Source organism: Eriocheir sinensis, unplaced genomic scaffold (genome assembly GCF_024679095.1).
Source record: "Eriocheir sinensis breed Jianghai 21 unplaced genomic scaffold, ASM2467909v1 Scaffold1581, whole genome shotgun sequence".
In the NCBI taxonomy this organism is placed as follows: Eukaryota; Metazoa; Arthropoda; class Malacostraca; order Decapoda; family Varunidae; genus Eriocheir; species Eriocheir sinensis.
Window position 1 is genome coordinate 2,133 of NW_026110941.1, and position 24,950 is coordinate 27,082.

The following is a 24,950-nucleotide window of genomic DNA, read 5'->3' on the forward strand; positions in this document are numbered from 1 at the left end:
CAAAGATTGAAATCACCCCACACTATAATATTCATGGACACCATATCAATAGTTTCTAAGTATAGTCCAAACTCCTCTATAAACAAGCTGAGGCTAGTAGATGGTGGCCTGTACACTGTTATAATTGTCAGTTTATTCCCATTTGTGTCACACTCAACTTGCAACAGTTCGAAGCTGTTATAAGATGGGGCTCACACTTCTTTACTTTCTTCATAGCATTGGAGACGAACAACCCCACACCACCCCCACGACCGTCTCTCCTTGAATTGTGCAAGAAAGAATGAGTCACAGGAGTCATTTCCTTCATCACTGCAGAGTCAAAGTCCGTCAGCCAAGTCTCAGTAATAGCATAAAATCACGTTGTTGACTATTGATAATTTCCTTATTTCAAAAGTCTTGTTTCTGCCGACTGCACATTCAATAGTCCACACTTAATCCTTTGCATATCAGAAGCCATGGTCAGTGCTGAGTCTAATCCTATTTATTTCGGCGGCAAAATAGGACAAGATAGACTGCTCACCGTGATCATCCCGACGTTTTGCCATATTGCAGTTCAAGCACTTCCTCACATCAGACCGACATGTGCGCCCCTCATGTTCACCAGCACACTTGTAACAATGAGGAGCCTGACCGTTGGCCTTGGCCTGGCAATTCCCCATCTTGTGGCTAAACTTCAAGCAGTGGTAGCACATCAATGCATGGTAGCAATCACGCACCTGATACACACCCCACTTCATCTTTAAATTGTCATTTTTCCTATGAATGAAAGCACGAACCTCTGGATCACATTTCAGCACATAGTGAACAGTCCCTCCAGCAGCAGGTTTATGGAAGATAACACTCATCTTATCCTTCACTCCATCAATCATGCTCAGATCATTTCTCTCAATAACTGTCTCAATGATTGAATCACCATCCTCCACCTGAGCAACATTGCAGATCATAATCTTTGGGTTCAGACGCCTCCCACATGAAACATTCAGATTATCAACACCGTGCAACTTATTCTGTGCCTCAGTTCGACTCTCCTCAGACTCAAAGTTCATCACAATGTTTCCCTTCCATGTGAGCTTCGAATCCAGTATCTGAACATCAGACAAAACCTCCTCTACTTTTTTCTTCATATCAACCGCTTTCTCATTACCTCCCGCCTTAAGAATAAGCAAGTTCTTGTTTTTCTGTCCTTCTTTCCTCTTCCTGCCTCTTGACACTACCTCTGCCCACCGTGCACCGCCACCATCATCATCAATCTCACGACCGGTTTGAGCTGAAACCGCCTCTTCAACTGCCGTTGTTACCCCTGCAGCCAAAACAGGCAATGCTGCCTCCACACTTGCCCGAAGGTTCGCTCCCTGCATCTCATTCATCCTTTGTTGCAATTTAGTCAATTCCATTTTTAAATCTTTCATACCAACAACCAAGTTAGTAACAAGATCATAATCTTTTGAAGAGGTAGGGAAACCCCCGCCTTGGCCGGTCGTGACGTCATCAGCCCCCCGACCTCGTGCCTGACTATCATCCCCTCCACTCAGTAGTTTCGCCACTTCTTCATATCCCTCAGTTCTACTTTCCACGCAAATTTCACACGTATATGTGATTCTTGAAGTGAAATATTTCACAGCTATATGTATCGGCAGTCCAGTACACTTAACATGAAACAAGCTACCACACTGATCACACTTCACTGCCGCAGTTTCCATCCGAGTTAAACACTTTCCACATTTCTGGTCTATCAATTTCACTAATTTACTTTGAAGTAAATTTTCCATACTTTCATATGCCAGATGGCTCTTGGGATAAGACGCAACCGAGGAGCAACACGCGAGCACATCCTCCCCTCACGAACGCTGGAGTGAGACCACACACACACACACACACACACCACACGCACACACACACACACACACACACACACACACCACACACACACACACACACACACACACACACACACACACACACACACACACACACACACACACACACACACACACACACACACACACACACACACACACACACACACACACACACACACACACACACACACACACACACACACACACACACACACACACACCACACACACACACACACACACACACACACACACACACACACACACACACACACACACACACCACACACACACACACCACACACACGCACACACACTGTTCATTACTTTTACTGTCTTATGCTTTCCGTACACACACCATTTCCCATGTTAAAATATTTTAAAGAGAAAAAGATATGTAAGTGTTGTGGGGTGATCAAAAATATGGAAAGCTTGTGCAACCTCCAACCCACGGGCCAGAGACGGAACTCATGGTCCGTCACCCTGCTTGATATGTGTATAACAATCTGGCCCGCAACTTTGTGTAATGAGGAGCAGAAGGCAAGGTACCGCACCTCTTCTTCCGTGAAATTATACTCTCTTCTCTCAAATACATTAAGCATGTAAAACGCATCGTTGCCATGTTTGGCAATGTTGTGAACAACTCTTTTCAAAAATGAAATATACAAAGTCTCACATACGCTCCCAGCTGAGTGACCACCTCATCAGTCAATCCAGACATTGAGTCACCTCTCCGTGGCACCAACCATCCCACTAATATGATAAAACTGTTGTCTGCACTCACTGATGTGCATGGTTTTCAATAAATTTCTTGTAATCTAGTCAATGTGTGCCTGATAATTATCTATAAAGTTTTTGTACAGTCACTTTTGGGTTCTCCTTGGCACTCCAGTGCACCTAGAAGCTGTCTCTACCCCTGCCTGGCACTGTGAAGCTTGCCGACCCCTGCCCTAGAGGATTGTGTGTGTGTGTGTGTGTGTGTGAGAGAGAGAGACAGAGAGAGAGAAAGTTTTCAGGAGTAGACTAACCATAGTTTTTGTATATAGTGAGATAATCTACTCAACCAAGATGGTTCATAATGGAAGACTAATGCAATAGAGTGTCACTGACTGCTATATGTAAGTGCCAAGTGATATAGGGTATTAATATAGCTGTGACGTTTAGTGTAACATGGTGTGAAGGGTGTGGCCTGATGGTGTGTGGGCTCTGGTGTGGCTGGGTGCGCTATGTGGTTTGATGTTCCTGGCTGTGATGGGGGATGTGGTGTGATGTGTGGTGTGCTAGGATCTATTATGAGGTGTGGTGTGATGTTGCTGGTGTGGCTTATCATGATCTGATATGGGGTGTGGTGTGGCTTGACTGGGTGGTGTAGATATGGGGTGTGGTGGCTGGGTGTGATGCAGTGTGGTGTGGTTTATCATGGTCTGATATGGGGTGTGGTGTGGCCTGACTGGGTGGTGTAGATATGGGGTGGTGTGGCTGGGTGTGCTGCAGTGTGGTGTGGTTTATCACGGTCTGATATGGGGTGTGGTGTGGCCTGACTGGGTGGTGTAGATATGGGGTGTGGTGTGGCCTGACTGGGTGGTGTAGATATGGGGTGTGGTGTGGCTGGGTGTGATTTATCATGATCTGATATGGGGTGTGGTGTGGCTTGACTGGGTGGTGTAGATATGGGGTGTGGTGGCTGGGTGTGATTTATCATGATCTGATATGGGGTGTGGTGGCTTGACTGGGTGGTGTAGATATGGGGTGTGGTGTGGCTGGGTGTGATGCAGTGGGGTGTGGTTTATCACGGTCTGATATGGGGTGTGGTGTGGCCTGACTGGGTGGTGTAGATATCGGTTGTGGTGCGACTTTGTGATGCAGGTCTGGTGTGGGGTGTGGTGTTTAGCATGGCTGGATCTGATGGGTGGTGTGGCGTGGCTAAGGCATTAACCCGGTGGTAGCTGTGGGGATCATGGTTCCTAAAGGCCGCTCCCTCTAAGCGAGAATAATGAGAAAAAATCATCACTCACACAAACCATTTCATAATATGTGTCAATGCATTTGTGATCAGTTTACGCATCATCTATTTAGGGGGATTTATATCATGGCAAGAATTTGGCCCATCGCTGGTACGTGGTAAAGCCACAAATTTGTCCCGTTGCTGCTACCGGGTTAATAGATAGCAAAGGCACAGCTGCTGGCCATGTAGCTGTGCCTCGGTATGGCGTTAAGCCTCATCCACCTGATTTGGTTTGTCCGGGCTTTGTTTACAATGTTATTTATATTTTTATTAAAGTAAGTGATGATGTATGTATGTATGTATGTATATAACTAGAATGTCAACAATACCTCCGCTTATTCTTTTGACCTGTTCCACTTTGCATCGCTTTTTAGGTCCTCCTTGGTACTTCTTCACACTTAGTTACTCAGTCATAGTTAAAATTTGGCTTCTGTCATGTGCAAATCAGGATGGGACAAACCAAATCAGGGGCGAGACTCAACGCCACACTGGGACCACCAGGTAGACATGGCCACCTCAAACAGGCAGGCAGGGTGAAGCTCCCTTAGATACACTCACCAAAACCTTCTCCAACACTGTAAGCATCCCAGCCATTCTGAGATACACAGACCAACAATTGTGAGACACTTCTCCCTGTGTAGAACGTGTTAGCCCTGTGTACTCATACTCAACGAAGGAGTGAGGTGCCAGTGACTCAGGATCACATGTGCACTGATGAGCCTTGACGCTTGATCTAGATAATGCATTGCTCATATTCTGTGCTGGAAATATATCGTTGACGTAAGCGTACTATAATAATTGGTTGGGGTGATAATTCTTCACCACAAGGGTGGTTGTTCGTCTACAAGATGCCATTCTGGTGCTAACTAACTCAGCTCTGAGTCACTGACAAAAGGTCATCAATGCATTACATAAATTATTGACAATTATTATGAGACTGTGGTGTGGATTCAATTATTATGTAAGCCACTCCACTCAGGACATTGATCGCTATTCTTGGACTCTTCAGATTCTCACATCAGTTATTCTTAAATGCCAAAAAAAGGCAAAATGTGTTCTCAGGAGTATTTCTTGAGTTAATGATACAGAGTCTTGTCAGACTCCCACCAGGGTCAAGATACCACCCATGGAAAAGCCCACAACTCCTACTAAAGCCATGATGAATGTGTGTGTGCTTGGGGACCATTGTCAGGCAGTTTAAATGCTGTGGCTGACCTCATTCCTATTCAGTTGAGGGAATGATAGTGCCAGGTGGTAGTTTAGAAGCATAATTGCCAGTAAAATTATACAGAATTATATGCCAGAATTAATACGTAAACCACATACTGCATCATTATGGTTACATATATACAATATATGAGGATGGGAAGTATTTATTTGGTAATGAGGGTATGCACCCCTATGGTAATTACTCTGTTAAGTCTGCTTTGAGGCCTGTCACTAGTGGAGCCTGTGGCCACATATCTGCAGACCCATTCATCGTGCTACGTTAGAGATGGACACACCAATTGGCTGTGCTATTTGGCGATAACTGAGGCCTTCACCATTAAAGATAATGATGACTTTGCGCCTGTCTTGTGGGGTCTGCATTGACACTAATTTCATCATGAATTAGGCTGGTATACTCTTTCACTTCTCACATCAGCTATTTCTAAAGGTCAAAGAGGGAGTCAGTCAGGTTCCAGTGAGTGTTCTTTAGGTTCATGCTACTGAGGAAGGGTCAAACAAGAACCAGGGTCGTAAACTACCCCTGAAATGTTCAAAACTCCCACGAAAGCCTTACCAAATCTGTGTTTTAGGTTCATGATACAGAGGAAGGATCAGACTACCACCAGGGTCACACAACTACCCCTTGGAAATAAACAAAACACCCATGAAAGCCTTGCCAAATGTGTGTTTTTAGTTCACGGTACAGAATAAGGATCAAACAGCTATAGTATAATAATTTCAAATAGTCCTTTTGGGCATTTGATTCAGATTCCCTTCCTCTCCTATCTTATCTATAGGCAACATATGAGAGGGAAAAATAGGTGTTGGGACTGTGTGGCAGAGCAGAGGGAGGAAAGGACCCAAGGAAGTAAATGCAAAATGGACTATTTGAAATGGTTTGACTATAGGCCCTTCCAGGCAGACGTCGCAACCCACGGTGGCATTAGGGACTGATATGTATGGGACTGTGCATTGTGGTTCACTGAGGGTTTTCGTGACTCCCTACTATCACACTGACACTTTTCCCTCCCCCGTAAACCTGAGTTTGCTTCGTTGTGTTATCTTGGAATGGTGTGGTGTCGCTGGCAGACACAGACACCATGGAAAGAGCTCTTGCCCGGGGAGAAGCAAGGCGCACAGGTTTATCCATGGCCTTAAAAGATCTCCCTTGTAACCACCTTATTGTATAGCAGGTTGGACCAATCCTAAAGGACTCAGACGGCAGTGAACACATAAAACTCCAAACGTATGATGTAAGTGTTTTTGCCTAAACGAACAACACTGAGGATACTGAGACTATCGCTGGTCACACCGAAAAGGTTTAGGCCAAAGGCTCAGAGGCTCCACGTTCATTTCAGTCTGGGGATAAGTGAAAATTTTTTGGCCAGGGCAGTTTACTCAAAAAACAAGCATTTGACACGGCTTTCATAAGATTTCTGGTTACTTTCAGTGGTAGTTTTATGACCCTGGTGGTAGTTTGACCCTTCTTCTGTACCATGAACCTAAGTAACACACATTTGACATGGTTTTTGTAGGATTTTAGGGCATTTCCAGGGCTAATTTGATGACCCTGGTGATAGTGTGACCCTTCTTCTGAACCGTGAACCTCAGAAACACACATTTGACATGGTTTTCGTAGGAGTTTAGGGCATTTCCAGGGCTAATTTAATGACCCTGGTGGTAATGTGACCATTTTTCTGTACCATGAACTTACAATAACACTCTGTAGAACTTCACTCATCTTCTCGGCTTTTGGAAACAGTTGATGAGAGGGGCGGAAACATGTATGAATACTGACCTAGGCTTGTATTGAGTTACGGTAGCCCCCTGTTAGTCAGTTAGCTAGTTAATTAGTTCATCCATTAGTTAATTAGTTTATTGAGTCATTAGTTAGTAAGCAGTCATCGCATGTAGTTAATCAATTAGTTCATTTATTAGTTCATTCATTAGTTAATTAGTTTATTGAGTCATTAGTTAGTTAGTAAGCAGTCATCACACGTAGTTAATCAATTAGCTCATTCATTAGTTAGTTATATATAGGTGTGTGTGAAGGCAGTGCCGTGATTAATTATATAGGCCTGCACGTCCCAGCAGAGGTCAGAATAATCCACATAACAATAATCTTTCTGTATTATGTTCTCATCACTAATTTCCTTGTAATTTCATTGATTTTTTTCCTCTCGTTAACAAGGGTCTTTATACTGTACCTTATGGGGTCGGCCGGGCTGTGGTGACTCTTCCCTCCTGCTGTTCATCCTTCCTCCCTTCTACTGCCATTTCTGCCCCTTCCTCTCCCTCGTATCTTATTTTTTCCTCCTCCCTGATAGATATTCCTTCTCTTGTCTTCCTCTATATCTTTGTCTCTTCCCTTTTACTTCTCTTCATTTCATATTCTCCTCCTCCTCACTTTCTCTCCTCTCTATACATATAATCGTTCCATGTTATGACCATCAATGCATTCCTCCTCAGTGTGTCCTGATAAGAGGGATTAAATGACCAATTATTCAGTAAATTATGGGTTAAGTTTCCCTCCCAGAACACATTTCAAGACTTCCGAACCTTGCTTATAATATATACAAGGTCCCTTATGCCCCTCTCGGCTGGACTCTGGGTAATATTGGCTTTGGTCTCAGATTATGACGTCTTTGTTAGATTTCTCCTTCGTTTTGTATACAATATACATGGATGTTTTCAATTCAGTTTCATTAATTATTCTGTCCTCATTATTTCTACATCTGTTCCTCTTGGCTTTTGTGCTCACTTAGACCATCCCTTCATCTTGGCTTTTGAATTGTCTGCTAATGTTGCCCTGTCTTTATATTAATTGTTTTATATGCTTAATATATTTTCTGTTACATAGCTTGAATATTCCAGAAATTCATCTAAAATATGCCTCTTTTGGCCAGAAATAAGCAAAAAATAGTAGGAAATTTTAACCTTAAATTTGTCCCTAAGTCAATTATACTTCAAAGCCTCTCCGGAGAAAGATTGCAAACTGTTCGGGTGTTTTATAATTTAAAAAAAAAAAAAAATCTTAGGGTCTATGTTTATTGAGAGCAAAGTCAAAACAGAGTACATTTCCTCCAAGACAAGGCCGATTCATCTTGACGTTCTCTCCCCCTCCAGAGCATGTGGTGTGTGCTGGGATGCCTTGCAGGAGATCACGCTGGGATACGAAGCCGCCCCTCAAGAGATGGAGTCCATTCAGCTGTTCAATTCTGCCGAGGGAAAAGAATCATTCAACTCTGAAGACTGCCATGGATTCTTATGTATTAGCTAGCGAGATGTGAACTTTCTATCTCGTGAAAATAAAGTTCAGGGACGTATCTTGTGTTTTATTTTACAAATAACCATTGTGCTAAATCTCCGGACGCCAGAAGAAGTATAATGGACTTAGTACAGATTTTCAAGCTATTTTTACTGCTAGTTATGGCAAATTTTGTTCATTTTAAAGCCAATTTTCATATATTTTTTGTCTAAAACTGAATTTTTTGTTATTTTGATCATTTTAAAATTTAAGCAAGGAGAAACTAATTTAAACCACAAAAAACAACATATTATAATATAAGTATAACAAACTAATACAAGGAAAGAAACATTAGAAATATAAGCTTATGAGAGAGGAAGATGAACAACTTTTTAAGAGGAGAGAATGACGAGAGATTGCATACATAGGTCAAAATAGTTAAGCAACGGAAATGAAGGGAACACAAGAACATTAAACAAGACCTAAATCAGACGTCTATAAAAATAAGAGAACTCGAGAGATTGCATATACGTAACGAGGTCAAAAAAGTTCAAGAAAAAGCCGTAGAAATGAAGGGAAGTCATTACCTTACAAGACAAAGCCATAACACAACAGACAGACATCTAGAAAAAGACAACTCAAAATCAGAGAAAATCACAGAAACGAGAAGAAAGGTTACGAGAGAGAGAGAGAGAGAGAGAGAGAGAGAGAGAGAGAGAGAGAGAGAGAGGAGGAACAACAGACCCCTACAAATGTGTCACTCCCTGCTCATGTGAGACAAGCCATATGCACAAGAAACTGATTCCCCTGTTTCTGCGCTTTTCCCAGGCATTAGAATGAACTTAAATCCACCATAACGACTCAACATCTTTGATTTTTAGTCTGATGAGGCCTGAATAGTTGGTCTATGCCAGGCAAGTGATATCTCAAGATGAACCCTCATGGCGCTTACCTCACTTCAGCAGGGAGGGAGCGACACAATTATATCAACAAGGGAGTCATAAAGGAACATGGTACAGAGATGAATATACGAGAGATTACTATGAGATATATATACACCTTAGACAAGAGAGAGAAATATGGTTAGCACGAGAGGGTTGAAAGACGAGAGCTTGCAGACATATGAGAAAATAAAAGAACAATTATGTTGAAGAATATTTAAGATTACTATGAGATATATACACCTTAGACAGTAAGAGGAACAGACAACATTACAAGCAGGAAAAACGAGAGCGCTTGCAGACATAATAAGGAAGATAAAATAAAAGAATATGTATACAGAGATTAATATTTGAGGCATCCGGCAGAGAAGTGTCGTAAGAAACATAGACCCTTGTGTATAGTGTACGGAGTCACTTTTCCCTTGCACTTTACATCTTAACAGAGCTATTATGTTCTAGTTTGCATTGGGAAAGGGAGACAAAACCTCCCACAAAAAGAACAAGGAATGAATGCAAGGGAAAAGCACCCTTATATGGGATGTACGGAGGGCTGGAAGTCCCATAAACTGTCCTGGGAATGTTAACAAACTAATTTACGTAACAATAGGTCACTGTGCCTTACAGTTTCTCCTCCGGAAGCCTCGTATATATATTAAAAGCTGTGGAGAAATGAAATGAGAGAAATAACTGGGATAATATATATACAGAGAAAAAGGATTTACACGAGAGGGATTTACGTACGAGAGGAAGAAAGACAGGTAGAGGGAGGTAAAATGGAGGAGACGAGAGGTGGAGAGAGAATGTGTGGAGGGAGGAAGGCTATGAGAGAAGGAAAAATTAAAGATTTACATACAAAAGGAACAAAGGTAGGTAGAGAGAGGTAAAATGGAGGAGACGATGAGGTGGAGAGATGGACATCTGGGAGGAGGAAAAATTAAAATGAGAGATAAATGCAGACACTGAGATAGAAGAGAAAGACGAGGAGGAGGAGGAGGAGGGAGAAGAATCTACAATCATCAAGAGAGGAGAAACCTGGAGGAAGACGAGAGGAGGAGGAAAAAGGAATGTCATAGAGGAGAGTCTACCAGTGTCAAGTGCTGGTTCATGGTACGTATTTGAGCTTTCCTTCCTAAGAGAGAAGACTTAAATGAATGGATAAGAACAGATAGAAAGGCACGGTACAACTGATATTTGGTCAGTGTTCTCGGACGGTTCCGCCTCACGTTAACTACTTTCAAAGGCCGTAGAGGAGATTAATCTATTCTAATGAGCGTTTTCCTAGGGTTTGTGGTACATTAGAAGGGTCACACTACCACCAGAGTCATAAAACTACCCCTGGAATGCCCACAACTAAGAGAGCCTTGCTAAATATGTGTGCTTTGGCGACAAAATGTTTAAAAATATGGCCCTCGGACACTTTGCTCCCTCACGTCAATTACTTGCAAAGGCCGAAACGAAGATCAGTCAGGTTCTAATAAGTGTTTTTTCGGTTCATGGTACAGTGCAAGATTTAAACTACCACCAGGGCCCTGTTAAATTAATGTCTTTGGGGCGGCTTTTTAAAGATTTTCTTTCTTTCTTTTTTTTTTTTTTTGACATCTCAGCCTATAGCGCCAGTAGGCTTTCTTCAGGGTAGGCGCCTAGCTGGTGGTTGGCCCAAGCCTGTCATGGCGCAGGCAACTTTTTTTTATAGTGGCGCCAGTTATGCTTGGCTCATGCTGCCCCCCGGAACTCATTCTTGATTCACTGGGACGGTTTCTTCTAGAGTCAGGGTTGATGGGTTGTCTTCAGGACAGCACGTGGGTAGTCTTAGGCCACTCAGCGGTGACTGAAAAATCCCAGGTAGCAGCGTGGGGATTCAAATCGTCGTTGTCCATGGCGTGGTGAATGCTGGCCCAGCACACTAATCACTCAGCCACCGCCTACCCTATGGCCCTCAAACAGTTCGGCCTCTCATTACAACTACTTTCAAAGACCAAAAAGAAGTTTAATCAGGTTCTAATGGCTGTTTCTTTTAGATTCAGGATACATGGGAAAGGTTAAACTACCACCAGTCATTAAACTACCCCTGGAAATGTCCAAAAACTCCTACAAAAGCCCTGTTAAAGGTGTGTGCCAGGGGACTCCCTAAAGGGTGGGTGATGGGTATTTTCTGGCTGCCAGGTGAAGGGCGAGTGATGTGTTGTTGCAGTCTGCCTAATCCTACATAATTCTGCAGTCTGCGTGGGAATTTAAGGGTCAGCGTGACTCCCGGGCTGCCACACAACTCCTTCGTGACACTCTCAGTGATGCTGTGACTGTAACAATGGCAGGAGAGGTTTTTGTACCTTCCTCATCTGATTCTGCACCCGAGTGTCCACGGCCAGTGACCTCGACTCCTCATAAGCCTCATCCTCCTCCCAAAACAGCTTTCAGTGTGGGCACAATTGAGAGAGGGCTGAAAGTGATTTTTTGAACCCTTGAAAGTGGTGATTTCATGGTACATCCCTGCCCTTTAGGGGTTAGGCCAGTATTTTTAAACATGTTAGAACCAAAGTACGCCTATTTAAAAAGCCTCTTGTAGTAGGAGTTGCCTGAGAATTGAGCCCGGGCTCTCTTGGTTGTGAGCCGAGTGTGCTAACCACTGCACCACGAAGCCCCCGACTGTATTGTAACCCTGGTGATTGAGCTGGAAAACCACCCACGGGAATCCAGCTAACCTTCTCTGTGGCCTTGGGAAATGGTCGTAATGGGAGCCTGATACATACAAATCTGGACCTTGATCCAAAAATAAATACGCACGCAGCTGTTTTTTTTTAATTTTTTTATAGCAGTAATGCTAAAGTCTTAACATCAGTTTTAGCAAGGCAAGTTCATGTAAGGAGACTACATCCAGAGGTAACAAAGGCCTTGAAAAATAGTTGTAATGGGAGCCAGACATGTATAAGAACATAGACCTTAACCTGAAAATCAAGCCAGGCAGTTGTTTTATCATAGAGCAGCAACGTGTTGACAGCAGTGTTAGGAAGGCAGAGCTATGTAAGGAGACTAGATTTAGAGGTAACAAAGCCACATGTAACCAAAGCATGCTCAGAAAGGCGCCAAGGAGCAAGGAGGCACCACTGGGAAGGTGAACTGAGACTATGCTATACATCTATACAACTGCCCTGACTGGTTCAGGCTGCATTGAGATTGACATGACAGTTGGTACGGAATGGATGATATTTAATTAGTATGTAAGGTAGAGGCCAATATTATTAAATGTATCGGGTTTTCAAGGATGGTTCTCCAGTTCAAGGTGCAAAAGCCATGCAAAATTATCACTGGGATCACAAAACAGTCTGTAAGAAGCTGAGCACCTTCTACGAGCGGCCAAATACGTCCATATATTAGGTAGCACACATTTCCCTCGCACCAGGAGGAGATTGGTTCCCTGCATGGTACAGAGGAAAATGAAGCAGTACTGTGGGTGTGAAGGTGTTAAACCCACTGTATACATCACATCCAGGGCTAGTTTTAGAACCCCGGTGGTAGTGTGACCCCTTCAATGTACCCTGAACATGAAGAAACCCACATCTGACAAGGCTTTGGTAGAGGTTTTGGGCATTTTCAAAGATAGTTTTAAGACCTTGGTGGTAGTGTGACCCAATGTATGTGCCATGAACCTAAAGAAACCCACATTTGACAAGGCTTTGGTAGAGGTTTGAGGCATTTTCAGGGGTAGTTTTAAGACCCTGGTGGTAGTGTGATCCTTCCTCTGTACCCTGAACCTGAGAAATATAATTACAAAGGCTTTCACAGGGCATTTTCAGGGGTAGTTTTATGCTTTACAATTGTTATCCTCAAGAATCAGCTCATGAGTGGACTTGTGCAAACCCTTCTGTTAGATTTTTGGGTCAGTAACCTTTCTTTCTTTCCCTTTCTCTTAGTTGTTTCCTTTTTTCCTTTGTCTCACAGTTTGTTTGCTGGTGATTCCCTTCTCCTGTCCCCCCAATACAGGGCATCTAGTGAACATGCAGCCATCAACACCACCATCTCCGGAGTCTCCTGATGTGATTGGGTATATTTTAGCACCTCCCTGCACTGTGCTTGCCTGACAATGAGGCCAACAAGGAAGGAATGGAGAAGGAGAAAGTTGCTGCTGGGAAGGAATTTAGTGGTTCATGGTACAGAGGAAGGGTCACACTACCACCAGGGTCATAAAACTACCCATGCAGAGGCCCACAACTCTTACGGAAAGTCTTGGCAAATGTATGTTTCTTAGACTCATGGTCCAGAACAACACTTAAACTACCACCACGGTCACTAAACTACCCCTGGAAATGCCTGAAACTCCTATGTGAGCCTTGTTAAATGTGTTTCTTGGGTTCATGGTACAGAAGAAAGGTCACAATACCACCAGGGTCACTAAACTACCCCTGGAAATGCCTGAAACTCCTATGTGAGCCTTGTTAAATGTGTTTCTTGGGTTCATGGTACAGAAGAAGGGTCACAATACCACCAGGGTCATCAACTACTACCCTGGAAATGCCTGAAACTCCTATGTGAGCCTTGTTAAATGTGTTTCTTAGGTTCATGGAGCAGAAGAAGGGTCACAATACCACAAGGGTCATCAAACTACCCCTGGAAATGGCAGAAACTACTATGAAAACCTTGTCAAATGTGTGTTTCTTAGGTTCATGGTACAGAACAACAGTTAAACTATCACCAGGGTCACTCAACTACCCCTGGAAAGACCTGGAAAGACCCACAACTCCTCCGAAAGCCTTGTTAAATGTGTGTGTTTGGGTGGTGGTATAATAATATGGACATCTCAGGCAGAGAATAATGGGACAATATTTTCCTTATACATTTAAAGTCAAATAATCTGAACTGCAGTGGACCACAGCACTCACAGCGGCCAAGCATGTCCATATATTACAGTACTATTAGTTATGCACACTAATAATCATGTATGTATGTATGTATGTTGAGAGATATTTGTAGAAATGTTATGGAGGGCACGCATGTCCATGTTGGCTGATGACGTGTAAGCATTCAGGTGGTGGGCAGCGGAGCCTACGTGGCCACTCGCTAGCTGGTGGCCGCCTCACAAATACTGGAATGTGGGTTAACTTCATATCATCCACACTAGTGTTGTAACAGCTGGTTCACCTGCCACAGTCATCTGTTATTGTGTTACTCTTTGTTACATTGTACCTTGTCAAGTTTGGTATGTATAGAGGTTAAGAGGGACAGACGATGGCACTTCCAGGGGTAGTTTTGTGAGCCTGGTGGTAGTGTGAGGCCTCCTTCACACGGCGCCAACCTGTGTAAGCTTATGACTGGTTTTCTAGGGAACCTTTGGCATGAGAACATTTAGGCAAGGCTTTTGGGGAGTTTTAGGCACTAACAGGGGTAGTTTTGTGAGCCTGGTGGTAGTGTGAGGCCTCCTTCACACGGCGCCAACCTGCATAGACTTAAAACTGGTTTTCTAGGGAACCTTTGACATGGGAACATTTACACAAGGCTTTTACAGTGACACTAACTTTTACGTTATATTCTAGTGTTTTGTTTAGTATATCTTACTGTATTTTCTAATTACTTATTTATTATTATTGTTATTTATTTTCCTGTTTTTGTTTTTTATTGTTTCACTGTGCCACTAATCTTTCCTTTATTTTACTATTTTGCATGTTACATTTTAGTGTAGTTGTTCACTAAACTGTCATTTGACACAACTTACACAGTGAAAGATAACTCACAAAATGACTCATTTTATTTAGTTCATCGTTTAAATCAATATGTTTGTTGACTGCATTGTACTCTGCAAGAAAAGATTAACCAATATTATACTTATTTGATTTCTCTCTCTCTCTCTCAAGGAGGAAATAAAATAAGATGATTCACTGTGTCAGATTATCTCTATCTATCTATCTGTCTATCTGTATATATAGCTGCTTGAAGCTGCAGGCAAAACATTTCTCATTCAGACATAATTCAGCCCCCAGATGAGTCCTTCAAACCTACGGGCACAGAGTTGGGAAAAAAAGACGTCCGTTACCCTAATGAGCCTTGAGCTACAGTCGGCAATTCAGGATCATTGGGGCAAGATGAATGTTTCCTTGGGGTGATACTGGGGTTTCCTTGGGGTAAAAAGACACCTGATTTTTGTTCATTCAATGTTCTGCACAAGAAATTGGATACTATAAATATTAAGTGACTTTTTGGAATGAAGAATTCTTTACCAAACAATTCCGTCACCTCCTCCTGGCCAGGAAACGTACTGAACCTGTGTGATGTAGGGTGCACGTACTGTGGGGTACATTGGGGTATTATTGGGGGTATATTAGGGTATCACTGGGGGTACACTAGGCGAAAAAGACGCTCCCATCTCGGCACATATTAGACAAGGCTATCATAGGAGTTTTTGTGGGAAATTCCAGGGGTAGTTTGACCCTTCTTCTGTGCCATGAACCTAAGAAACACACATTTGACAAGGCTTTTGTAGGAGTTTAGTGCATTTCCATGACTAGTACCCTTGTGGTAGTGTGACCCTTCCTCTTTACTAGGAAGCCACAGCAACAGTCCTTTGATGTCTCCACACTGATATTGCAGACCCCACCTGCCTTTGCACCCTAGAACTTCCTCACGGACTCCACCACTTCCATAAGAGATGGTGGAGTTTGGTCTACTGGTGGATCATCAGCTGCTCAATGGATGTGAAGAATAAATGTGAGGATTGTCTCACTGAAATCTGTCTGCTAAATAATGCTGCCAGAAATACTTTACACATCCCACAAAAGATAGTTTATTCTGCACAACAAGGATTTTTTCATATGGCTTCTTATTGTAGTGGTGTTAATTTATTGGTAGTTATCTGTTTTCTTCTCTCTCTCTCTCTCTCTCTCTCTCTCTCTCTCTCTCTCTCTCTCTCTCTCTCTCTCTCTCTCTCTCTCTCTCTCTCTCTCTCTCTCTCTCTCTCTCTCTCTCTCTGACATTCTCTCCTTCCATTCCTTTTACTTTTTCTTCCTTCCTTCCTTCCTCTCTCTCTCTCTCTCTCTCTCTCTCTCTCTCTCTCTCTCTCTCTCTCTCTCTCTCTCTCTCTATCTCTCTCTCTCTCTCTCTCTCTCTCTCTCTCTCTCTCTCTCTCTCTCTCTCTCTCTCTCTCTCTCTCTCTCTCTCTCTCTCTCTCTCTCTCTCTCTCTCTCTCTCTCTCTCTCTCTCTCTCTTCCGTTCCTTTTACTTTTTTCTTCCTTCCTCTCTCTCTCTCTCTCTCTCTCTCATTCTATATATTTCTCCAAATTTATCAATCAATATCTATTTTTTCTCTCTCTGTGGGTAAAACTACTTCTTTTTAGAGCAGCATTACCCAAGTCTACCCTGAACAGTACACTTCGGTAATACCCCAATGCACCCAACATTAACATTGAGTACCATGCAGGTAATACTGGCCTGCACTGAGATATTCTAGAGGTAATATATGGGTGCATTGTGTCACATAATATTACAAATATTAAGGGCATAAGGATAACATTGGGGTACATATTACAATATATGGGCATAAGGGCAATATGCCTTAGTAGCATCAGATCAGATCCCTAATTATGATCATGATCACCAGCATTAATTACATGGACTCCTACAGAGATAATATTGGATACACTGGGCTGCTCTGTGATATTCTAGAGGTAATATTGTGTACCATTGGGGTAATATTACAATACATATGAGCATAATAAGAGGCAATATTGGGGCACCTCAGTAATATCAGAGCAATACTGGAATACTCTGGTGTTATGCTGGGTTCATTGGGATATTGTTGAGGTAATACTGGGGTGTATTTGGGTAATATTGGGATAAATTTGGGAATTAGAGGTAATATTGGGGCACACTAGGGTAATATCAGAGTAATACTGGAATACTCTGGTATTATGCTGGGTTCATTGAGATATTGTTGAGGTAATACTGAAGTGTATTTGGGTAATATTAGGATAAATTTGGGAATAAGAGGTAATATTGGGGCACACTAGGGTAATATCAGAGCAATACTGGAATACTCTGGTGTAATACTTGCTCCACTAGGATATTGGTGAGGTAATATTGCGGTATTTCAGGGTAATTTTGGAGCAATATTGAAGTAATATTTGGTCACCGTGGGGGTACTACTGAGCTACACTGCTGTAATATTGCATTCACTAGAGCATCACTGAGGTAATACTGGGACACCTTGAGGTAATTTTGAGGGTAATACTGGGTGCACTTTGGTATCAGAGGTAATATTGGGATGAAAATGGGGTAACAGGCATCCTAGAGGTAATATTGGGGTATTACTGGGGCACACTGGGGTAATATTTGGGTCCACTGAGGCATCATCCTTGAGGTAATATTGGGGTATTACTGGGGCACACTGGGGTAATATTTGGGTCCACTGAGGCATCATCCTTCAGGTAATATTGGGGTATTACTGGGGCACACTGGGGTAATATTTGGGTCCTCTGAGGCATCATCCTTCAGGTAATATTGGGGTATTACTGCACACTGGGGTAATATTTGGGTCCACTGAGGCATCATCCTTCAGGTAATATTGGGGTATTACTGGGGCACACTGGGGTAATATTTGGGTCCTCTGAGGCATCATCCTTCAGGTAATATTGGGGTATTACTGGGGCACACTGGGGTAATATTTGGTGGTGTGAGCATCATCCTCTCAGGTAATATCACTGATTACTAGCAATATTTGGGTCCTTTGAGGCATCATCCTTCAGGTAATATGTAGTATTACTGGGGCACACCAGGGTAATATTTGAGTGGTGTATTTCAGCAAGACACTCCACATATATTCATGACATTTTATTCATATTTCATCTCAATCTTTTTTTTTCTTTACATTTATTTTTCCTTCCCAGTTCTTGGCCCCCCTCTCTCTCTCTCTCTCTCTCTCTCTCTCTCTCTCTCTCTCTCTCTCTCTCTCTCTCTCTCTCTCTCTCTCTCTCTCTCTCTCTCTCTCTCTCTCTCTCTCTCTCTCTCTCTCTCTCTCTCTCTCTCTCTCTCTCTCTCTCTCTCTCTCTCTCTCTCTCTCTCTCTCTCTCTCTCTCTCTCTCTCTCTCTCTCTCTCTCTCTCTCTCTCTCTCTCTCTCTCTCTCTCTCTCTCTCTCTCTCTCTCTCTCTCTCTCTCTCTCTCTCTCTCTCTCTCTCTCTCTCTCTCTCTCTCTCATTCTCTCTCTCCAAATTTATCAATCAATATCTATTTTTTCTCTCTCTGTGGATAAAACTACTTCTTTTTAGAGCAGCATTACCCAAGTCTACCCTGAACAGTACACTTCAGTAATACCTAATACTTAACATTAACATTGAGTACCATGCAGGTAATACTGGCCTTTGTGATATTCTAGAGGTAATATATGGGTGCATTGTGTATATTACAATACAACATATGGGCATAAGAAGCCAAGGTACCTTAGTAGCATCAGATCCTAATATTACCCCAATGATAACCAGCATTAATATTAACATGGACTCCTACAGAGATAATATTGGATACACTGGGCTGCCTGTGATATTCTAGAGGTAATATTGTGTACCACTGGGGTAATATTACAATACATATGAGCATAATAAGAGGCAATATTAGGGCTTAGTAACATCAGAGCAATACTGGAATACTCTGGTGTTATGCTGGGTTCATTGGGATATTATTGAGGTAATACTAGTGTATTTGGGGTAATATTAGGATAAATTTAGGAATTAGAGGTATTAGGGCCACACTAGGTAATATCAGAGTAATACTGGAATACTCTAGTGTTATGCTGTTCATTGAGATATTGTTGAGGTAATACTGAAGTGTATTTGGGTAATATTGGGATAAATTTGGGAGTTAGAGGTAATATTAGGGCACACTAGGTAATATCAGTATAATACTGGAATACTCTGGTGTAATACTTGCTCCTAGGATATTGGTGAGGTAATATCGCGGTATTTCAGGTAATTTTGGAGCAATATTAGTAATATTGGTCACCTTGGGGTACTACTGAGCTACACTGCTGTAATATTGCATTCACTAGAGCATCACAGAGGTATACTGGGACACCTTGAGGTAATTTTGAGGGTAATACTAGGTGCACTTTGGTATCAGAGGTAATATTGGGATGAAAATGGGGTAACAGGCATCCTAGAGGTAATATTGGGGTATTAGCACACTAGGGTATTTTGGGTCCACTGAGGCATCATCCTTCAGGTAATATTGGGGCACACTGGGGGTAATATTTGGGTCCACTGAGGCATCATCCTTCAGGTAATATTGGGGTATTACTGGGGCACACTGGGGTAATATTTGAGTGGTGTATTCAGCAAAACCTCCACATATATATATGACATTTTATTCAAATTTCATCTCAATCTTTTTTTCTTAACATTTATTTTTCCTTCCCAGTTCTTCGGCCTCTCTCTCACTCTCTCTCCCTCTCTCTCTCTCTCTCTCTCTCTCTCTCTCTCTCTCTCTCTCTCTCTCTCTCTCTCCAGTTTCCTTTCCAGCTCTTCTATCTCCACTGTATTCCTGGCTCTGGGGGGGGAAAAGGTTACATAAGAGGTGCAGAGCAAAACTGTGTTTTTTTATGTTCTATGGGGTCAGACCTTTAAAAAAAGGTTGGGTGATTCTTCAGCATCAAGTACGTTTTCTCAATATAGCCCCTTATATCATTTTCCATCAGCGATATTTTGCCAAAGTGGCAATGTTCATATTTAATCAAATTAATAGCATAAAAACTGCTTTAGAAATCAAAAGTACATGTTTGTAAAGATTATGTGTAGGAGAACATATTCATACATTACTTGTCAACATAGATAATGTTTTCTTGCAATACATGGTGAAAATAGTGAAAATTTCGACGCAATTTTCCTTTCAGTGCACCCTTAGCATTAAATATGCTGACCTCCTACTCCCTTAATTATTAAGGTAAAGGGATGAAACTTGGCCAAAAGTAGCCTTATTTAGTCCTCTGTTTAAAGATGTGTTTGGAAATGAACTGCTGTTAAATGTTGTGACCAAGCATAGACTTATGCGGAGAAAAGTCACCCCTACCCCAAAAACCTGACGTTCCGCTAACAGCAATACAATTTCATCATGCTAAGAATACTTTCTTATATTATATCAAAACAGCAGCAGATACATTATATACACACACATACCAGTCAATGTCTTCCTGCATTACATGAAATTCAGCTTATTTAATGCATACCAGGTCATTACAAAAGCAACTATACAACAGTGCAACCTAATATAAATAGTGTCAGAAAATGCCAAACTGTGTTTATACAGCTACATTGAAGTGATGAAGATGGTAAATAAGTGTACAATGTCAACAGTGAAATATATGTGATTTCTCTTGCATGGCGTATACTGAATATTTAGACAAATATATAATTATAGACATCTATGCACAACATGCAGTCATGTTACTGGGTTCTTGCACATTGTGGCTGACTTCCTCTTGCAATTACAGAACTTGCCACATCTCACATTAGCAACTCTACATGAGCACGATGCCCTTGTGCACTTCGTGCAAGTACAAGTCACCGACCATCTAGGCTCCAATAATTCCCATCTTCGGAGACATAGTTCTGGAAACTATGCAACAATTTTGTGTCGTGTTACAAAGGAAGATGATTGGGAGTGTATCAAAATTCATCAAGGCACAGAGGTTGTGATGACAAATCTACAGTCCACAGCGTTTGATGAAGCTGATCTTCGAATACCAGTGCATGTCCTGGAGGCACTGAAAGAGGGACACACAGTATGTGTCGTAATCTCAAGTGACACTGATGTCATTGTCACCTTGCTCTACCACATGCCAGTGTATGTCCAGCATGGTATTCAAGAGCTATGGGTCAAAGATGGTTTTGGTGATACCACAAGATTGATTCCACTTCACACATTGTTCCAGCGTCAGGGACCCTCATTGTGCAATGTACTACCAGCGGTTCATAGTCTGACTGGCACTGACATCACCAGTAAAGTAGGCACCAAGAAGGCTGCTTTGAAAGCTGAACCAGAGAAATTCTTGAAGCAGTTTGCCAAATCTCCGAACCTCTCTGAAGCCACAATCAACAAAACAGAGCTGTATATGATCAAGGTTCTAAAACCATAAGCGAAGCCATGAATTTCACTGAATTCCGAGCGAGATATTCCATCATTCGAAATCAAGTTCACTTCATATTCTCCATCCTACTAGTGATGGCATGCTACCACACATCAAACGGAGCCTGTACAATGCATATCACATGATACATTGCATAGACATTCAGCTTGAAACAGGAAATGCACTACTCCTTAAGCCTGAAGAGAACGGATTTCAGTATGAAGAGAATGAGCTGATGCCTGCAACATCATGGAAATTATTGGAGCCTAGATGGTCGGTGACTTGTACTTGCACGAAGTGCACAAGACATCGTGCTCATGTAGAGTTGCTAATGTGAGATGTGGCAAGTTCTGTAATTGCAAGAGGAAGTCAGCCACAATGTGCAAGAACCAGTAACATGACTGCATGTTGTGCATAGATGTCTATAATTATATATTTGTCTAAATATTCAGTATACGCCATGCAAGAGAAATCACATATATTTCACTGTTGACATTGTACACTTATTTACCATCTTCATCACTTCAATGTAGCTGTATAAACACAGTTTGGCATTTTCTGACACTATTTATATTAGGTTGCACTGTTGTATAGTTGCTTTTGTAATGACCTGGTATGCATTAAATAAGCTGAATTTCATGTAATGCAGGAAGACATTGACTGGTTTGTGTGTATATAATGTATCTGCTGCTGTTTTGATATAATATAAGAAAGTATTCTTAGCATGATGAAATTGTATTGCTGTTAGCGGAACGTCAGGTTTTTGGGGTAGGGTGACTGTTCTCCGCATAAGTCTATGCTTGGTCACAACATTTAACAGCAGTTCATTTCCAAACACATCTTTAAACAGAGGACTAAATAAGGCTACTTTTGGCCAAGTTTCATCCCTTTACCTTAATAATTAAGGGAGTAGGAGGTCAGCATATTTAATGCTAAGGGTGCACTGAAAGGAAAATTGCGTCGAAATTTTCACTATTTTCACCATGTATTGCAAGAAAACATTATCTATGTTGACAAGTAATGTATGAATATGTTCTCCTACACATAATCTTTACAAACATGTGTACTTTTTGATTTCTAAAGCAGTTTTTATGCTATTAATTTGATTAAATATGAACATTGCCACTTTGGCAAAATATCGCTGATGGAAAATGATATAAGGGGCTATATTGAGAAAACGTACTTGATGCTGAAGAATCACCCAACCTTTTTTTAAAGGTCTGACCCCATAGAACATAAAAAAACACAGTTTTGCTCTGCACCTCTTATGTAACCTTTTCCCCCCCCAGAGCCTGCAGTACTGTGGAAGATGGTCACTGTTCTGCCCCTAAACCTGTCCACAGTGGTGTCCCTCTGTTCTATCCCCCACTCTCTCTGTTGTTCGTTAATGATCTTTCTTCCCCAAAAAACTGTCCTAACCACCCCTATGCTAATGCCTCCACTGTGCATTACTCAGCATGTTTTAGCAGACCCCAGACCCTCCCTATAGGCACTACAAGACCCTGGACTGAAGGCTGTGGAATGGTTAACCTCAGAACTTGCTCATCCATCTATGCTATCAAAGGGCAGGGAAGACAGACAGCCCCCCTCCTCTTCCTCCTTCCTCTCTTTAATCACGCCCAGATTTATCCTTATTAACCCCCAGGCCCCTCTCACCCATACCTGTAAGCATCTATCCATCCATACAAGAGCCAGGAAGGAAGGAAGGAAGGAAGGAGGGAAGAAAGGAAGGAAGGAAGGAAGGAAGGAAGGAAGGAAGGAAAGAAGGAAGGAGGGAAGGAAGGAAGGAAGGAAGGAAGGAAGAAAAGACAAAATATTTAACACTCACCATTGGTTTGATGTCTGCCATATTACAAGTCCTTCCTCTTCTTCTTCCTCCTCTTCTCTCTCTGTGTGTTTTCTTCTTCTTCTTCTTCTTCTTCTTCTTCTTCTTCTTCTTCTTCTTCTTCTGCCTGTGTAAACAATAGAGATAGTAATAAATTCATGAAAAGAAAAAAAATAGCAAATAAAAAAGGAGAAAAAATCATATTGAAAGAAGAAAAATCAGATGAACACCTTTATGGATTTATTTTTATTTATTTTATTTATGTATTTTTGTGTTTGTTTGTTTGTTGGTTGGGAAGCACAAGCGACACAAGAGGGATTTTTTTTATTTAATTCAATTTGTTTACTTTTTTTTTATTCAGAGTCAAGCTTGAGAGAGAGAGAGAGAGAGAGAGAGAGAGAGAGAGAGAGAGAGAGAGAGAGAGAGAGAGAGAGAGAGAGAGAGAGAGAGAGAGAGAGAGAGAGAGAGAGAGAGAGAGAGAGAGAGAGAGAGAGAGAGATAGAGAGAGAGAGAGAGAGAGAGAGAGAGAGAGAGAGAGAGAGAGAGAGAGAGAGAGAGAGAGAGAGAGAGAGAGAGAGAGAGAGAGAGAGAGAGAGAGAGAGAGAGAGAGAGAGAGAGAGAGAGAGAGAGAGAGAGAGAGAGAGAGAGAGAGAGAGAGAGAGAGAGAGAGAGAGAGAGAGAGAGAGAGAGAGAGAGAGAGAGAGAGAGAGAGAGAGAGAGAGAGAGAGAGAGAGAGAGAGAGAGAGAGAGAGAGAGAGAGAGAGAGAGAGAGAGAGAGAGAGAGAGAGAGAGAGAGAGAGAGAGTGTGTGTGTGTGTGTGTGTGTGTGTGTGTGTGTGTGTGTGTGTGTGTGTGTGTGTGTGTGTGTGTGCGTGTGTGTGCATGTGTGTATGGCCAAATTGTATCTCTTTACAAGTTGCCCTAAACATGCTTTCCCCTTTCATTTGTCCCTTCCTCTCCTTCCCCTCCCATTCCTTTCCTCCTCTCCCCACTGGCCTTTCTCCCCTCCCTTCTCCACCAGAAACTCCTCCCAGTCTCCCAGTAATAGTAGTAGTAGTAGTAGTAGTAGTAGTTGTGTGTTGAGGATTAGTGGGTTTATACACCCACATGACCCTATCACCAAAATCAAATGTCAGATTCTCTGCTTCTTTCATGGTACGCTGGGTCCTATTTTTTTTTTTTTTTTCAGTCAAAAGTGTAAGGGTAAAACAAGGAAACAATAAAGAAAAAAAGCCCTCTAGGCACTGCTCCTAAAAAAGCATTCAGAGGAGTGGCCAAAAGAGAGGTCAATTTCAGGAGGAGAGGTGTCCTGATACTCTCCTCTTGAAAGAGTGCAAGTCGTACGCAGGAGGAAATACAGACGAAGGAAGATTGTTCCAGTTTACCAGCATGAGGGATGAAAGAGTGAAGATGCTGCTTAAATCTTGCATAAGGGATTTGGACAGTATAGGGATGAAAGAGTGAAGATGCTGCTTAAGTCTTGCATAAGGGATTTGGACAGGATAGGGATGAAAGAGTGAAAATGCTGCTTAAATCTTGCACAAGGGATTTGGACAGTATAGGGATGAAAGAGTGAAAATGCTGCTTAAATCTTGCACAAGGGATTTGGACAGTATAGGGATGAAAGAGTGAAAATGCTGCTTAAATCTTGCATAAGGGATTTTGTTATGATTGACGTTGAGATTTACCTTCAGTGTTCTGAGACACACACATTAAAGAATAAAGATGTCAATAAATTAATTTGTATCAGTAGAAGTTGGTGCCTTACTAA

The 24,950-nt window shown here is 42.0% G+C and overlaps 2 long non-coding RNA genes across 2 annotated transcripts in view; one reads left to right on the forward strand and one right to left on the reverse strand.

Moving 5' to 3' along the window:
• The first annotated feature begins 696 nt into the window (after positions 1–696).
• LOC126990355 (uncharacterized) lies at positions 697–8,398 on the forward strand. The gene is made up of 2 exons (XR_007744244.1): positions 697–1,343; positions 8,199–8,398. It is a non-coding gene; the product is annotated as an uncharacterized LOC126990355 (long non-coding RNA).
• Positions 8,105–24,950, reverse strand: part of LOC126990354 (uncharacterized) — a 30,130-nt gene continuing 13,284 nt past the window's right edge. The window contains exons 5-6 of the long non-coding RNA XR_007744243.1: positions 23,184–23,307; positions 8,105–8,290 (exon numbers count right to left, since the gene is read on the reverse strand). This is a non-coding gene — a long non-coding RNA (uncharacterized LOC126990354). The remainder of the gene's footprint in view (positions 8,291–23,183; positions 23,308–24,950) is intronic.